The 15,004-nt window shown below is 44.3% G+C and overlaps 1 protein-coding gene across 15 annotated transcripts in view; it reads left to right on the plus strand.

Annotated features, from left to right (window-relative positions):
* LOC112130364 (uncharacterized) overlaps window positions 1-14,000 on the plus strand; it is a 152,751-nt gene extending 138,751 nt beyond the window's left edge. For all 15 annotated transcript variants that reach the window (XM_054541675.2, XM_063720701.1, XM_063720702.1 and 12 more), the window contains one exon: window positions 1-14,000. This exon is cut by the window's left edge. The gene's annotated coding sequence lies outside the window, so the exon portion shown is untranslated.
* The last annotated feature ends 1,004 nt before the right edge of the window (window positions 14,001-15,004 follow it).

The following is a 15,004-nucleotide window of genomic DNA, read 5'->3' on the forward strand; positions in this document are numbered from 1 at the left end:
ACCCAGAAGCAGTGTTCTGGAATCTTATGTGAGGGACAAACACTCATAACACAGCAGCAGTGTTCTGGAATCCCATGTGAGCGACAAACTTTCCGAACTTCGTAGCAGTGTTCTGGATTTCTATGTGAGGGACAAACAATCAGAACCAAGCAGTGGTGTTCTGGAATCCTAAGCCAGGGAAAAACACTCAGAACCCAGCAGCAGTGTTTTGGAATCCTATGTGAGTGAAAACCACTCAGAACCCAGCAGCAGTGTTCTGGAATCCTATGTGAGGTACAAACATTCATAACACAGCAGCAGTGTTCTGGAATCCCATGTGAGCGACAAACTTTCCGAACTTCGTAGCAGTGTTCTGGATTTCTATGTGAGGAACAAACAATCAGAACCAAGCAGTGGTGTTCTGGAATCCTAAGCCAGGGAAAAACACTCAGAACCCAGCAGCAGTGTTCTGGAATCCTATGTGAGGGACAAACACTAAGAATTCAGTAGCAGTGTTCTAGAATCCTATCTGAGGGACAAACACACAGAACCCAGCAGCAGTGTTCTGGAATATTTGTGAGGGAAAGACATTCAGAACCTCGTAGCTGTGTTCTGTAATCCTATGTGAGGGACAAACACTAAGAAATCTGCAGCAGTGCTCTGGAATCCTTTGTGAGGGACAAACAAACAGAACCCAGTAGGAGTGTTCTACAATCCTTTCTGAGGGAAAGACATTCAGACTCTCGTAGTAGTGTTCTGGAATCCTATGTGAGGGAAAATCATTCATACCCTCGTAGCAGTGTTCTGGAATCCTATATGAGGGACAAACACTCAGAACCCGGTAGTAGTGTTCTGGAACTCTTTGTGAGGGATAAACATTCAGACACTCGTAGCAGTGTTCTGGAAACTTACGTGAGGGACAAACACTCAGAACCCAGAAGCAGTGTTCTGGAATCCTAAGTGAGGGACAAACACTCAGAACCTTGCAGACTTGTTCTGTAATCCTATGTGAGTGACAAACTTTCCGAACTTTGTAGCAGTGTTCTGGAATACTATGTGAGGGACAAACACTCAGAACCCCGCAGCAGTGTTCTAGAATCCCATGTGAGGGACAAACACTCATAACCCTGCAGCTGTGCTTTGGAATCCGTTGGGAGGGAAAATCATTCACACCCTCATAACAGTGTTATGTAATCCTATGTGAGGGAAACACTTTCAGACCCTCGAAGCATTGTTCTGGAATCCAGTATGAGGGACAAACCCTCAGAACACAGTAGCAGTGTTCTGGGACCCTTTGTGATTGATAAACCTTCATACCCTCTTAGCAGTGTTCTGGAATCCTATGTGAGGGACAAACACTCAAACCCGGCAGCAGTGTTTTGGAATCCTATGAGAGGAACAAACACTCAAAACCCATAAGCTGTGTTCTGAAATCCTATGTGAGGGACAAACTTGCAGAGCTTCATAGCAGTGTTCTGGAATTCTATGAGAGGGACACTCAGAAGCCAGCAGCAGTGTTCTGGAATCCTAAGTGAGGGACAAACACTCAGAAACCAGCAGCAGTATTCTAGAATACTTTGTGAGGGACAAACACCCAGCATCCAGCAGCAGTGTTCCAGAATTCTTTCTGAGGGACAAACATTCAGAATCTCGTAGAAGTGTTCTGTTATCCTATGTGAGGGATAAACACTCAGAATCCAGCCACTGCGTACTGGAATCCTATATATGGGCAAATATTCAGAACTTCGGAGAGTTGTTCTGGAATCCTATGTGAGGGACAAACACTAACAAATCTGCAGCAGTGCTCTGGAATTCTGTGTGACGGACAAGCAAACAGAACCCAGTAGCAGTGTTCTACAATCATTTGTGAGGGAAAAACATTCAGAACCTCGTAACAGTCTTCTGGAATCCTATGTGAGAGAAAAACGTTCAGACCCTCGTAGCTGTGCTCTGGAATCCTATATGAGTGAAAAACACTCAGAACCCAGCAGCAGTGTTGTGGAATCCTATGGGAGGGAAAAACATTCTCACCCTCCTAACATTGTTCTGGAATCCTATGTGAGGGAAAAACATTCAGACCCTCGTAGCATTGTTCTGGAATTCAATATGAGGGACAAACACTCAGAATCAAGTAGCACTGTTGGAACACTTTGTGAGGGATAAATATTCAGATCTTGTAGTAGTGTTGTAGAATCTTATGTGAGGGACAAACTCTCAGAAACCAGCATCAGTGTTGTGGAATCGTATCTGAGGGAAAAACACTCAGAACTCAGCAGCAGTGTCCTGGAATCCTATTTGTGGGACAAACTGTCAGAACTTCGTAGCAGTGTTCTGGAGTTCCATATGTGGAACAAACACTAAGAAGCCAGCAGCAGTGTTCTGGAATCTTAAGTGAGGGACAAACACTCAGAAACCAGCGGCAGTGTTATGGAATCCTATGTGAGGGACAAACACACAGAACCCAGCAGCAGTGTTCTTGAATCCTTTGTGAGGGACAAACACTCAGAACCCAACAGCAGTGTTCTAGAATCCTTTGTGAGGGACAAACATTCAGAACCTCGTAGCAGTGTTCTGGAATCCTATCTTTGGGTGAAACACTCAGAACCCAGCAGCAGTGTTCTGGAATCCTACGTGAGCGACAAACTTTCAGAACTTCATAACGGGGTTCTGTAATTCCATGTGAGGGAGAAACACTCAGAAGCCAGGAGCAGTGTTCTGGAATCCTAAGTGAAGGACAAAACCTCAGAAGTCAGCAGCAGTGTTGGAGAATCCTTTGTAAGGGACAAACATTCAGAACCTCATAGCAGTGTTCTGGACTCCAATGTGTGGGACAAACACTCAGAATCCAGCCACTGTGTACTGGAATCCTGTCTGAGGGCAAACATTCAGAATCTCGGGTAAGTGTTCTGGAATCCTACGTGAAGGACAAACACTAAGAAACACTAAGAAAGCTTTGTGAGGGACAAACAAAGAGAAACCTGTAGCAGTGTTCTAGAATCCTTTGTAAGGGAAAAACATTCAGAAACTCGTAGCAGTGTTCTGGAATCCTATGAGAGGGAAAAATATTCAGACCCTCGCAGCAGAGTTCTGGAATCCCATATGAGGGACAAACTCTCAGAACCCAGCAGCAATGTGGGAGGGAAAAACATTCACATCCTCGTAAAAGTGTTCTGGAATCTTTTGTGAGGGAAAAACATTCAACAGGTCGTAGCATTGTTCTCGAATCCAATATAAGAGACAAACACTCAGAACCCAGTAACATTGTTCCGGAACCCTTTGTGATTGATAAACATTCAGACGCTCATAACAGTGTTCTGGAATCTTAGGAGAGGGACAAACACTCAGATAACAGCAGGGGTGTTCTGTAATCCTATGCGAGGAACAAACACTGAGAACGCAGCAGCAGTGTTCTGGAATCCTATGCCAGGGACAAACACTGAGAACCCAGCAGCAGTGTTCTGGAATCCTTTGGGAGCGACAAACTTTCAGAACTTCGTAGCAGTGTTCTGGAATTATATGTGAGAGACAAACTCTCAGAAGCCAGCAGCAGTGTTCTGGAATCCTAAGTGAGGGACAAACACTCAGAAACCAACAACACTGTTCTGGAATCTTATGTGAGGGACAAACACTCAGAACCCAGTAGCAGTGTTCCGGAATCTTTGGCGGGAAAAATATTCACACCCTCGTAACAGTGTTCTGGAATCCTATGTGAGTGAAAAGTATTCAGACCCTCGTAGCCTTGTTCCGGAATCCAATATGAGGGACAAACACTCAGAACCCATCAGCAGTGTTATGGAACCCTTTGTGAGGTATAAACATTCAAACCCTCGAAGCAGTGTTCTGGAATCCTATGTGAGGGACAAACACTCATAACCCAGCAGCAGTGTTCTTTAATGTTATGTGAGGGACAAACACTCAGAAATCAGCAGCAGTGTTCTGAAATCCTATGGGAGCGACAAACCTTCACAAATTCGTAGCAGTGTTCTGGAATTCTATGTGAGTGACAAGCACTCAGAACCCAGCAGCAGTGTTCTGGAATCCTAAGTGGGCGACAAACAATCAGAATCCAGCATCACTGTTTTGAAATCCTATGTGAGGGACAAACACTCAGTACCCAGCAGAAGTGTACTAGAATCCTTTGTGAGGGACAAAGACTCAGAACCCAGAAGCAGTGTTCTAGAATCCTTTGTGAAGGACAAACTTTTGGAACCTCGTAGCAGTGTTCTGGAATCCTATGTGAGGGAAAAACATTCAGACCCTCGTAGCATTGTTCTGGAATCCAATATGAGGGACAGTAATACAGAACCCAGTGGCAATGTTCTGGAAACCTATGGGAGGGATAAACATTCATACCCTCGTAGAAATGTTCTGGAATCCTATGTGAGGGACAAACACTCAGAATCCAGCAGCAGTGTGCTGGAATCCTATGTGAGAGACAAACACTCATAACCAAGCAGCTGGGTTCGGGAATCCTATGTGAGCGACAAACGTTCTGAACTTCGTAGCAGTGTTCTGGAATTCTATCTGACAGACAAACACTCAGAAGCCAGCCGTACTGTTATGGAATCCTATGTGAGGGACAAACACTCAGAACCCAGCAGAAGTGTTCTAGAATACTTTGTGAGCAACAAGCACTCAGAACCCTGCAGCCGTGTTCTAGAAACCTTTGTGAGGGACAAACATTCAGAACCTCGTAGCAGTGTTGTGGAATCGTATGTGTGGGTCAAACACTCAGAATCCAGCCACTGTGTACTGGAATCCTATCTGTGGGCAAAGATTCAGATCCTCGGAGAAGTGTTCTGGAATCCTATGTGAGGGACATACACTAAGAAATCTGCAGCAGTGCTCTGGAATCCTTTGTGAGGGACAAACAAATAGAACCCAGCATCATTGTTCTACAATCCTTTGTGAGGAAAAGACATACAGACCCTAGTAGCAGTCTTATGGAATCCTTTGTGAGGGAAAAATTTTCGGACACTCGTAGCAGTGTTCTGGAATCCCATGTGAGGGACAAACACTCAGAACCCAGCAGCAGTATTCTGGAATCCTTTGGGAGGGAAATATTTTCAGACACTCGTAGCAGTGTTCTGGAATCGTACGAGTGGGACTTTCGATTCCACACATACGATGGGAAATCTTATGTGTGGAAAAGACATTTAGACCCTCGTAGCATTGTTCTGGAATCGAATATGAGTGACAAACACTCAGAACCCAGTAGCAGTGTTCTGGAACACTTTGTGAGGGATAAACATTCAGACCCTCGCAGCTGTGTTCTGGAATCTCATGTGAAGAACAAACACTCAGAACACAGTAGCAGTGTTCTGGAATCCTTGGTGAGGGACACGCATTCAGAACCTCTTGCAGTGTTCTGCAATTCTATGTGAAGGTCAAACACTCAGAATTAAGCTACTCTGTACTGGAATCCTATCTGAGTGCAAACATTCAGAACCTCGTAGAAGTGTTCTGGAATCCTATGTGAGAGACAAACACTAAGTAATCTGCGGGAGTGTTGTGGAATCCTTTGTGAGGGACAAACAAACAGAACCCAGTAGCAGTGTCCTAAAATCCTTTGTGAGGGAAAAACATTCAGACCGTCGTAGAAGTGTTCTGGAATCCTATGTGAGGGAAAAACATTCAGAACCTCGTAGCAGTGTCCTGGAATCCTACACGAGGGAAAAACACTCAGAACCCAGGAGCAGAGTTCTGGAATCCTTTGGGAGGGAAAAACGTTCACACACTCGTATCAGTGTTCTGGAATCCTATGTGAGGGAAAAACATTCAGACCCTCCTAGCATTGTTCTGGAATCCTATATGAGGGACAAACACTCAGAACTCAAGGGCAGTGTTCTGGAAAACTTTGTGAGGGATAAACATTCAGACTTTCGTAGCAGTGGGCTGGAATCGTATGTGAGGGGCAAACACTCAGAACCCAGCAGCAGTGTTCTGGAATCATGTGGGGAACAAACACTCATTATCCAGCCACTGTGTACTGGAATCCTATCTGAGGGAAAACATTCAGAATCTCATAGCAGTGTTCTGGAATCCTATGTGAGGGAAAAACACTAGGAAATCTGCAGCAGTACTCTGGAATCCTTCGTGAGGGACAAACAAACAAAACCCAGTAGCAGTGTTCTAAAATCCTTTGTTAAGGAAAAACATTCATACCCTCGTAGCAGTGTTCTGGAATCCTATGTGAGGGAAAAACATTCAGAACCTCGTAGCAGTGTTCTGGAATCCCATATGAGGGACAAACACTCAGAACCCAGCAGCAGTGTTCTGGAATCCTTTGGGAGGGAAAAACATTCACACCCTCCTAAAAGTGTTCTGGAATCCTTTGTGAGGAAAAGACATTCAGACACTCGTAGCATTGTTCTGGAATCCAATTTTTGGGACAAACACTCAGAACCCAGAAGCAGTGTTCTGGAACTCTTTGTAGGGATAAACATTCAGAACCTGATGGCAGTGTTCTGGAATCCTATGTGAGGAACAAACACACAGAACCCAGTAGCAGTGTTCTGGAATCCTTTGTGAGGGACAGACATTCAGAACCTCATAGCAGTGTTCTGGAATCCTACGTGAAGGACAAACACTCAGAATCCAGCTACTGTGTACTGGAATCCTATCTGAGCACAAACATTCAGAACCTCGTAGAAGTGTTCTGGAATCCTATGTGAGGGACAAACACTAAGTAATCTGCAGCAGTGCTGTGGAATCCTTTGTGAGGGACAAACAAACAGAACCCAGTAGCAGTGTTCTACAATCCTTTGTGAGGCAAAAACATTCAGACACTCGCAGGCGTGTTCTGGAAACCTATGTGAGGGAAAAACATTCAAACCCTCGTAGAAGTGTTCTGGAATCCTATATGGGGGACGAACACTCAGAACCCAGCAGCAGTGTTCTGGAATCCTTTGGGAGGGAAAAACGTTCACACACTCGTAACAGTGTACTGGAATCCTATGTAAGGGAAAAACATTCAGACCTTCCTAGCATTGTTCTAGAATCGAATATGAGGGACAAACACTCAGAACTCAGTAGCAGTGTTCTGGGAAACTTTGTGAGGGATAAACCCTCAGACGTTCGTAGCAGTGGGCTGGAATCGTATGTGAGGGACAAACACTCAGAACCCAGCAGCAGTGTTCTGGAATTGTATGTGGGGGACAAACACTCATTATCCAACAACTGTGTACTGGAATCCTATCTGAGGGAAAGAATTCAGAACCTCATAGCAGTGTTCTGGAATACAATGTGAGGGACAAGCACTAAGAAATCTGCAGCAGAGCTCTGGAATCGTTTTTGAGGGACAAAAAAGCAAAACCCAGTAGCAGTGATCTACAATCCTTTGTGAGGGCGATATATTCCGACCCTCGTAGGATTGTTTTGGAATCCAATATGAAGGACAAACACTCATAACCCAGTAGCAGTATTCTGGAACCATTTCTGAGGGATAAACATTCAGACCCTCATAGCAGTGTGCTGGAATCCTACGTGAGGGACAACACTCAGGACCCAGCAGCAGTGTTCTGGAATCCTACGTGAGTGAAAAACTTTCAGAACTTCGTAGGAGTCTTCTGGAATTCTATGTGAGAGACAAACTCTCAGAACCCAGCAGCAGTGTTCTGGAATCCTATGTGAGGGACAAACTAAGAACCCAGCAGCAGTGTTTTAGAATCCTTCGTGGGGGACAAACATTCAGAACCCAGCAGCAGTGTTCTAGAATCCTTTGTGAGGGACAAACATTCAGAATCTAGTAGCAGTGTTCTTGAATACAAAGTGAGGGACAAACTCTCAGAATCCATTCACTGTGTACTGGAACCCTAGCTGAGGGCAAACATTCAGAACCTCGAAGCAGTGATCTGGAATCCTATGTGAGGGACAAACACTCAGAAATCAGTAGCAATGGTTTTGGGATCCTGTGTGATCCTCAAAGTTTCAGAAGTTTGTAACAGTGTTCTGGAATCCCATGTTAGGGACAAACACTCAGAACTCAGCAGCAGTGTTCTGGAATCCTATGTGAGGGACAAACACTTAGAACCCAGCAGCAGTGTTCTGGAATCCTATGTGAGGGACAAGTACTCAGAACGCAGCAGCAATGTTCTGGAATCCTATGTGAGGGACAAACACTCAGAACCCAGCAGCAGTGTTCAAGAATTCTTTTTGTGGGACAAAATTTCTGAATCCCGAAGCAGTGTTCTGGAAGGCTACGTGAGGGATAAACACTCCTATCCCTGCAACAGTGTTCTGGAATCCTTTTTGAAGGACAAACACTCAGAACCTCGTAGCATTTTTCTGGAATCCTACCTGAGGGACAAACAGTAAGAAATCTGCAGAAGAGCTCTGGAATCCTTTGTGAGGGACAAACAAAGGGAACACAGAAGCAGTGTTCTGCAATCCTTTTGACGGCAAAACATTCAGACCCTCATAAATATATTCTGGAATCCTATATGAGGGAAAAACTTTCAGACCCTCGTAGCATTGTTCTGGAGTCAAATATGAGGTAAAAACACTTAGAACCCAGTAGCAGTGTCCTGGACACCTTTGTAAGGCATAAACATTCAGACCCTCGTAGCAGTGTTCTGGAATCCTATGTGATGGAGAAACACTCAAAACCCAGCAGCAGTGTTCTGGAAACCTACGTGAGAGACAAACTTTCAGAAATTCATAGTAGTGTCTCGAAATTCTATGTAAGGGACAAACACTCAGAACCCAGCACCAGTGTTCTGGAATCTTATGGGAGGGACAAATACTCAGAACCCGGCAGCAGTGTTCTAGAATCCTTTGTGAGGGACACACTCTTAGAACCCAGCAGCAGTGTTCTAGAATCCTTTTTGAGGGATAAACATTCAGAACCCTGCAGCAGTGTTCTGGAATCATATGTGAGGGACAAACACTCAGAAACCAGCAGCAGTGTTCTGGAATCCTATGTGAGTGACAAACACTCGGGAACCAGCAGCAATGTTCTAGAATCATTTGTGAGGGACAAACTTTCAGACACTCGAAGCAGTGTTCTGGAATCCTATGTGAGGGAAGACACTTCGATCCCAGCAGCAGCGTTCTGCAATCCTTCGGGATGGACTGACATTCAGACCCTCGTAGCTGTTTTCTGCTATCCTCTGTGAGGGACAAACACTCTGAACCCAGCAGTAGTATTCTTGAATCCTATGTGAGGGACAAACACTCTGAACCCAGCAACCATGTTCTTCAATACTATGTGAGGGACAAACACTCAGAAACCAGCCACTGTGTACTGGAATCGTATCTGAGGGGCAAACATTCAGAACCTTGTAGAAATGTTCTGGAATCCTATGTGAAGGTCAAACACTAAGAAATTTGTAGCAGTCCTCTGAAATCCTTTGTGGGGAACAAACAAACAGAACCCAGTATCAGTGTTCCACAATAATTTGTGGGCAAAAAAAATTCAGACACTCGTAGCAATGTTCTGGAATCCTATGTGACGGAAAAACATTCAGACCCTTGTAGCAGTGTTCTGAAATCCCATATGAGAGACAAACACTCAGAACCCGGCAGCAGTGTCTGGAATCCTTTAGAAGGGAAAAATATGCCCACTCTCGTAACAGTGTTCTGGAATACTATGTGAGGAAAAACATTCAGACCCCCGCAGCATTCTTCTGGATTCCTATATTGGGACAAACTCTCATAAACCAGTAGCAGTGTTCCGGAACCCTTTGTAAGGGATAAACATTCAGAACCTCGTATCAGTGTTCTGGAATCCTATGTGAGGTACAAACACTCAGAACCCAGCAGCAGTGTTCTGGAATCCTGTGTGAGGAAAAAATATTCATTCATTCATAACATTGTTCTGGAATTCAATATGAGTGAAAAACACTAAAAACCCAGAAGCAGTATTCTGAAATCCTTTGTGAGGGATAAACATTCAGACCCTCATAGCAGTGTTCTCGAAAACTGTGTGAGGGACAAACACTCAGAACCCAGCAGCAGTGTTCTGGAATCCTAAGTGAGCGACAACAATTGAGAACTTCGTAGCAGTGTTCTGGAATTCTATGTGAGGGACAAACACTCAGAACCCAGCTGCTGTGTTCTGGAATCCTATGTGAGGGACAAACACTTAGAACCCAGCAGCAGTGTTCAGGAATCCTATGTGAGGGACAAACACTCACAACCCAGAAGCAGTGTTCCAGAATCCTAAGTGAGGGACAAACACGTAGAACCCTGCAGCAGTGTTCTAGTATCCTTTGTGAGGGACAAGCATTCACAACCTCGTAGAAGTTTTCTGGAATCATATGTGAGAGACAAACACTCTGAACACAGAAACAGTGTTTTGGAATCCCATGTTAGGGACAAACACTCAGAACCCTACAGCAGTGTTCTGGAATCCTATGTGAGTGAAAAACACTCAGAACACAGCAGCAGTTTTCTAGAATCTTTTGTGAGGGAGGAACCTTCAGACTTTCGAGACAGTGTTCTGGAATCTTATGTGAGCAACAAACACTCAGAACCCAGCAGTAGGGTTCTGGGATCCCATATGAGGGACAAACACTCAGAACACAGCCGCTGTATTCTGGAATCCTATCTGAGGGACAAACATTCACACACTTGTAGAAGTGTTCTGGAATCCTATGTGAAGGACAAAAACTCAGAAACCAGCAGCAGTGTTCTGGAATCCTTTGTGTGGGACAAACATTCAGAATCCAATGGCACTCTTCTGGAATCCTATGTGAGGGACAAACACTCAGAACGCAGCAGCAGTGTTCTGGAATCCCTCGTGATGGACAAACATTCATAACGTCGTAGCAGTGTTCTGGAATCCTATGTGAGGGACAAACACTCAGAACTCAGCAGGAGTGTTCTGGAATCCTATGTGAGTGACAAACACTCAGAACCCAGTAGCAGTGTTCTGGAAACCTATGTGAGGGACAAACACTCAGAACCCAGCAGCAGTGTTCTGGAATCCTATGTTAGGGACTAATACTCAGAACCCAGCAGAAGTGTTCTGGAATCCTCTGTGATGGACAAACACTCAGAATCCAGCAGCAGTGTTCTGGAATTCTATGTGAGGGGCAAACACTCAGAAGATAGCAGCAATATTTTGTAATCCTATATGAGGGACAAACCCTCAGAACACAGGAACAGTGTTTGGAATCCTATATGAGGGACAAACTCTGAGAACCCAGCAGCCATGTTCTGGAATCCTTCGTGAAGGACAAACATTCAGAACATCGTAGCAGTGTTCTGGAATCCTACGTGAGCGTCAAACACTCAGAACCCAGCCACCGTGTTCCTGAATTCTATCTGAGGGACAAACATTCAGACACTCGCTGCAGTGTTCAGGAATCATATGTGAGGGACAAACACCCAGAAAGCAGCAGCAGTGTTCTGGAATCTTTTGTGAGGGACAAACACTAAGACATCAGCAGCAGAGCTCTGGAAACCTTTGTGAGGGACAAACAAACAGAATCGAGCAGCAGTGTTCTGGAATCCTATGTGAGGGACAAACAAGTAGAACACAGCAGCAGCGTTCTGGAATCCTAAGTGAGGGTAAAACACTCAGAACAAAGCCTCTGTGTTCTGGAATCCTTCGTGAGGGACAAACTTTCAGAACATCGTAGCAGTGTTCTGGAATCTTATGTGAGTGACAAACCCTCAGAACACAGCAGCAGTGTTTTTGAATACCATGTGGGGGACAAACACTCAGAATGCAGCAGCAGTTTTCTAGAATCCTATGTGAGTGACAAACACTCAGAATCCAGCAGCAGTGTTCTGCAATCCTAAGTGAGGGACAAACACTCAGAACCCTGCAAAAGTGTTCTATTATCCCTTGTGATGGACAAGCATTCAGAACCTAGTAGAAGTGTTCTGGAATCTTATGTGAGGGACAAACACTCTGAATACGCAACAGGGTTTTGGAATCTCATGTGAGGGACAAACACTCAGAACCCTGCAGCAGTGCTCTGGAATCCTACGTGAGTGAAAAACACTCAGAACACAGCAGCAGTGTTGTAGAATCCTTTGTGAGGGACAAACCTTCAGACCCTTGAAGCAGTGTTCTGGAAACCTAAGTGAGGGACAAACACTCAGAATGAAGCAGTAAGGTTCTGGGATCCTATGTGAGGCACAAACACTCAGAAAACAGCAGCAATGCTCTGGAATCCTATGTGAGGAACAAAAACTCAGAAGACAGCCACTGTGTTCTGGAATCCTATCTGAGGGACAAATATTCGGACACTCGTTGAAGTGTTCTGGAATCCCATGTGAGGGACAAACACTAAGAAGCCAGCAGCAGTGTTCTGGAATCCTTTGTGAGGGACAAAAACTCAACACCCAGCAACACTGTTCTGGAATCGTTTGTGAGGGACAAACATTCAGAATGTTGTAGCACTCTTCTGGAATGCTATGTGAGGGACAAACACTCAGAACACTAAAACAGTGTTCTGGAATCCCTTGTGATGGACAAATATTCAGACCGTCGTAGCAGTGTTCTGGAATCCTACATGAGGGACAAACACTCAGAATTCAGCAGCAGTGCTCTGGAATCCTATGTGAGTAACAAACACTCAGAACCCAGTAGCAATGTTCTGGAAGCCTATGTGAGGGACAAACACTCAGAACCCAGCAGCAGTGTTCTGGAATCCTATGTTAGGGACTAACACTCAGAACCCACCAGAAGTGTTCTGGACTCCTATGTGACGGATGAACCGTCAGAACCCAGCAGCAGTGTTCTGGAATCCTAAATGAGGGGCAAACACTCAGAACACTGCAGCAGTGTATGGAATCCTATATGAGGGACAAACTCTCAGAACCCAGCAGCAGTGTTCTAGAATCCTATGTGAGCGTCAAACTCTCAGAACCCAGCCACTGTGTTCTGGAATCCTATCTGAGGGACAAACATTCAGACACTCGTAAAAGTGTTCTGGAATCCTATGTGATAGACAAACACTCAGAAATCAGCAGCGGTGCTCTGGAAACCTTTGTGAGGGACAAACAAGCAGAACCCAGCAAAAACATGTTTAACTGGAATCCGTGGCTAACTACTCTAATCACTGGGTTAGCTGGACCCCTTCTCCTATTGTTAGGCTTAGTCTTTGGACTTTGTATATTAAATTGGTTTCTTAACTTTGTAAAGCAACGCATAGCTTCTGTGAAGCTTATGTATCTTTAAACTCAATATAACCCCCTTGTTATAACTGAGGAATCAACAATTTGATTCCCCAAAAACACAAGTGGGGAATGTGATACCCAACCTTATTTTAAACTGTATTGATTCTCCCTTAGCTGAGAGAGCCAGATAGACTCCATCTTGGCTCCTTCCCTTACAGCTCCTTACCCATACCCTTCCTCAAGGAATTAACTTGTGTAATCAGACTCCCAGCACATCCAAGAATGCAGTTAACTGATAAGATACTGTGGCATGCTATATCTGCAGTTCCTAGGAATTCGCCTGGTTGATAGCACCCATAGCCCCTGCTTTGTGTCCAGCTGATAACAGCCAAAGTCCTGTGTCTCTCACCCTGTAATAGATTTAAAGCCCCTGCACCTGGAACTCTTTGCTTTCCTGTAACGATTTATCCTTTTAACTTTTTGCCTGCTTTACTTCTGTAAGATTGTTTTAACTAGACTGCCCCCTTCCCCTGTCTAAACAATAGTATAAAAGAAAATCTAGCCCCTTCTTCGGGGCTGAGATAATTTTGAGCACTAGCTATCTCTTGGTCACCAGCTAATAAAGGACTCCTGAATTCATCTCAGAGTGTGGCATTTCTCTGTATCTCGCATGGTTACAACATTACTATAACCAACAATGTTTTGTTAATTATACTTGAGATGCAATTAGAGGAATAGCTGAACAATGAGAACCCACCAGTCAAATAGCCTGGGAAAACAGATTAGCATTAGACACGATACTGGCAGAAAAAGGTGGAGTTTGTGTCATGATAGGAACCCTATGTTGTACTTATATTCCTAATAACACGGCCCCCAATGGGATGATTACAAAAGCTTTACAAGGCCTTACCTTCCTATCAAATGAGTTAGCTAAGAACCCAGGGATAGATGTTTCCTTTACAGGCCTTATAGAAAAGTGGTTTGGAAGATGGAAAAGATTAATAACCTCAGTGCTCACCTGTTTTGTAATTGTCACGATTATACTAATCCTTGTTGGATGCTACCTCATACCCTGTGCTGGAGGAGTAATACAAAAACTTTTTGAAACAACTCTTACCAAAGCTTTTTCCATCCCTCTTCCAACCTATTCAAATGGACTTTTTCTTCTAGAAAATCAAGCCAAACAACACAGCCAGAATATGCTAAAAACGTTTAAAGAGAACGAGTTTTAAAAAGAAGAAGAGGAAATTTATGGGATATGAAAAGTTTCTCTTCAAATAGCCTGATGTGCCGAGACCAGCTCAGTCAGAGAGACCCTAACCCAGTGGCACTAGAGGAATTAAAGACACACACACAGAAATATGGAGGTGTGAAGTGGTAAATCAGGGGTCTCACAGCCTTCAGAGCTGAGAGCCCCGAACAGAGATTTACTCACATATTTATTAACAGCAAACCAGTCATTAGCATTGTTTCTATAGATATTAAATTAACTAAAAGTATCCCTTATGGGAAAAGAAGGGATCGGCCAAATTAAAGAAATAGGTTGGGCTAGTTAACTGCAGCAGGAACATGTCCTTAAGGCATAATTCACTCATGCTATTGTTTGTGGCTTAAGAATGCCTTTAAGCAGTTTTCCGCCCTGGGCCGGCCAGGTATTCCTTGACCTCATTCCTGTAAACCCACAACTTTCCAGCTTGAGTGTTAGGGACATTATGAACATGTCGTAGTGCTGCAGAGATATTGTTTATGGCCAGTTTTGGGGTCAGTTTATGGCCGGATTTTGGGGGGCTTGCTCCCAACACTGATCAATCCTTTATTCTTTAATTCACAACACCACCCCCTTCCCTTTCCTTCTTTTTTCTTTTCTTTCTGCTTTTGCTACATGCCAAGGCATGCCACAGTACCAGGAGTTATCAGTACTGACTCACATACCTTTCCTTATTTGGGAAGA

Source organism: Pongo abelii, chromosome 21, assembly GCF_028885655.2.
Source record: "Pongo abelii isolate AG06213 chromosome 21, NHGRI_mPonAbe1-v2.0_pri, whole genome shotgun sequence".
Taxonomy (NCBI): domain Eukaryota; kingdom Metazoa; phylum Chordata; class Mammalia; order Primates; family Hominidae; genus Pongo; species Pongo abelii.